The sequence below is a fragment of the Pongo abelii genome, chromosome 2 (genome assembly GCF_028885655.2).
Source record: "Pongo abelii isolate AG06213 chromosome 2, NHGRI_mPonAbe1-v2.0_pri, whole genome shotgun sequence".
In the NCBI taxonomy this organism is placed as follows: Eukaryota; Metazoa; Chordata; class Mammalia; order Primates; family Hominidae; genus Pongo; species Pongo abelii.
In genome coordinates, this window is record NC_085928.1 from 60,756,241 (window position 1) to 60,760,084 (window position 3,844).

Consider the following 3,844-nt stretch of genomic DNA (forward strand, 5'->3'; position numbering starts at 1 on the left):
ATTGTGATGTTAGGTTGTCAATTTTAGAACTTTCCTGCTTTCTCTTGTGGGAATTTAGTGCTATAAATTTCTCTCTGCACACTGCTTTGAATGTGTCCCAGAGATTCTGGTATGTTGTGTCTTTGTTCTCGTTGGTTTCAAAGAACATCTTTATTTCTGCCTTCATTTTGTTATGTACCCCGTAGTCATTCAGGAGCAGGTTGTTCAGTTTCCATGTAGTTGAGTGGTTTTGAGTGAGTTTCTTAATCCTGAGTTCTAGTTTGATTGCACTGTGGTCTGAGAGACAGTTTGTTATAATTTCTGTTCTTTTACATTTGCTGAGGATTGCTTTACTTCCAACTATGTGGTCAATTTATGTGGCCAATTTTGGAATAAGTGTGATGTGCTGAGAATAATGTATATTCTGTTGATGTGGAGTGGACAGTTCTGTAGATGTCTATTAGGTCTGCTTGGTGCAGAACTGAGTTCAATTCCTTGATATCCTTTTTAACTTTCTCTCCTGTTGATTTTTCTAATGTTGACAGTGGCGTGTTAAAGTCTCCCATTATTATTGTGTGGGAGTCTAAGTCTCTTTGTAGGTCTCTAAGGACTAGCTTTATGAATCTGGGTCCTCCTGTATTGAGTGCATTTATGTTTAGGATAATTAGCTCTTCTTGTTTCATTGATCCCTTTACCGTTATGTAATGGCCTTCTTTGTCTCTTTTGATCTTTTTTGGTTTAAAGTCTGTTTTACCAGAGACTAGGATTGCAACCCTTGCCTTTTTCTGTTTTCCATTTGCTTGGTAGATCTTCTTCTATCCCTTTATTGTGAGTCTATGTGTGTCTCTGCATGTGAGATGGGTCTCCTGAACACAGCACACTGATGGGTCTTGACTCTTTATCCAATTTGCCAGTCTATGTCTTTTAATTGGAGCATTTAGCCCATTTACACTTAAAGTTAATATTGTTATGTGTGAATTTGATCCTGTCATTATGATGTTAGCTGGCTATTTTGCTTGTTAGTTGATGTAGTTTCTTCCTAGCATCTATGGTCTTTACAATTTGGCATGTTTTTGCAGTGGCTGGTACCAGTTGTTCCTTTCCATGTTTAGTGCTTTCTTCAGGAGCTCTTGTAGGGCAGGCCTGGTGGTGACAAAATCTCTCAGCATTTGCTTGTCGGTAAAGGATTTTATTTCTCCTTCACTTATGAAGCTTAGCTTGGCTGCATATGAAATTCTGGGTTGAAAATTCTTTTCTTTAAGAATGTTGAATATTGGCCCCCACTCTCTTCTGACTTGTAGGGTTTCTGCCGAGAGATCAGCTATTAGTCTGATGGGCTTCCCTTTGTGGGTAACCCGACCTTTCTCTCTGGCTGCCCTTAACATTTTTTCCTTCATTTCAACTTTGATGAATCTGACAATTATATGTCTTGGAGTTGCTCTTCTCAATGAGTATCTTTGTGGTATTCTCTGTATTTCCTGAATTGAATGTTGGCCTGCCTTGCTAGGTTGGGGAAGTTCTCCTGGATAGTTTCCTTCACAGTGTTTTCCAACTTGGTTCCATTCTCCCCATCACTTTCAGGTACACCAATCAGATGTAGATTTGGTCTTTTCACATAATCCCATATTTCTTGGAGGCTTTGATCATTTCTTTTTACTCTTTTTTCTCTACACCTCTGTTCTTGCTTCATTTCATTCATTTGATCTTCAATCACTGATACCCTTTCTTCCAGTTGATCAAATGGGCTACTGAAGCTTGTGCATTTGTCATGTAGTTCTTGTGTCATGGTTTTCAGCTCCACCAGATCATTTAAGGACTTTTCTACACTGGTTATTGTAGTTAGCCATTCATCTAATCTTTTTCCAAGGTTTTTATCTTCTTTGCAATGGTTTCGAACTTCTTCCTTTAGCTCGGAGAAGTTTGATCATCTGAAGCCTTCTTCTCTCAACTCGTCAAAGTCATTCTCCGTCCAGCTATGTTCCATTGCTGGCGAGGAGTCGCATTCCTTTGGAGGGGGAGAGGTATTCTGATTTTTAGAATTTTCAGCTTTTCTGCCCTATTTTTTCTCCATCTTTGTTGTTTTATCTACCTTTGGTCTTTGATGATGGTGACATACAAATGGGGTTTTGGTGTGGATGTACTTTCTGTTTGTTAGTTTTCATTCTAACAGTCAGGACCATCAGCGGCAGGTCTGTTAGAGTTTTTTGGAGGTCCACTCCAGACCCTTTTTGCCTGGGTATCAGCAGTGGAGGCTGCAGAACAGCGGATATTGCTGAACAGCAAATGTTGCTGCCTGATCGTTTCTCTGGAAGCTTCGTCTCAGAGGGGTACCCGGCCGTGTGGGATGTCAGTCTGCCCCTACTGGGGGTGCCTTCCAGTTAGGCTACTCGGGGATCAGGGATCCACTTGAGGAGGCAGTCTGTCCATTCTCAGATCTCAAACTCCTTGCAGGGAGAACCACTACTCTCTTCAAAGCTGTCAGACAGGGACAGTTAAGCCTGCAGGGGTTTCTGCTGCCTTTTGTTTGGCTATGCCCTGCCTCCAGAGGTGCAGTCCACACAGGCAGGCAGGCCTCCTTGAGCTGCGGTGGGCTCCACCGAGTTTGAGCTTCCTGGCTGCTTTGTTTACCCTCTCAAGCCTCAGCAATGTTGGGCGCCCCTCCCCCAGCCTCGCTGCCACCTTGCAGTTCGATCTCAGACTGCTGTGCTAGCAATGAGTGAGGCTCTGTGGGCAGGGGACCCTCTGAGCCAGGCACGGGATATAATCTCCTGGTGTGACGTTTGCTAAGACCATTGGAAAAGCACAGTATTAGGGTGGGAGTCACCTGATTTTCCAGGTGCCATCTGTCACAGCTTCCCTTGGCTAGGAAAGGGAATTCCCTGACCCCTTGCATTTCCCAGGTGAGGTGATGCCTCGCCCTACTTTGGCTCATGCTCAGTGGGCTGCGCCCAGTGTCCTGCACTGACTGTCTGACAAGTCCCAGTGAGATGGTTCTGGTACCTCAGTTGGAAATGCAGAAATCACCCGTCTTCTGCATCACTCACTCTGGGAGCTGTAGACCGGAGCTGCTCACTGGAGCTGCTCCTATTCAGCCATCAGATAAATACATTTTAAGATTAAATGAAATATAATGCCATGCCATGCATAGGTTTACTTAGATAAATGATCCAGTGACTCTTTATCTGTCCACAATTGTTTCAAAACTTTTTTTAGAACCATTTTGTTTTGTCAATTAAAAACAAAGGATTAAAGTAATTGATGATATTCTTCCAACAGCTGCTCAGTCCACACTGATGGAACAAAACTCTAAACTACACACCTTCATCTTTAATATAGCCTTTGATAAACCACCCTTTTTTTTTTTTTTTTGAAAATACATGATGCTTCCTGATTCACATTTTGAATTCCTAAGTAGGCTGGGAGAGGGGGAAGGAAAGAGCTCCCACTTCATATAGTCAGAGTGCACTAGGTGGTAAATGAGTAGATGTCTTACCTCCTAACCTTAATGAGGTGGACAAACATACCTAGAATATCCTTGACAAAAATAAATAGATCCCTATACCAATACAAACAGAAAAAAATAACTGGAAATAAAGGAAAGCATTCCTTACTACAGCTCATTTCTTTTGGGAATTTTTAATAACTGTTCAGTTAGCTATAGGCAACTAAAAGTGGCCAGTGATATACATGAGAAATTTTCAAATCAAGTAATGTATGCTATAATGCTGTTTATTAAAAGTTTCTTATCTCATTATATTAATTTAAAAGAATTTAAATATGCTCTCAAGAAGTTGTACAAATATAATATCTACAAAAGAGTAAATAAAAACTCCAAAGAAATGGAAATTTTTCCATTTTATAAAAT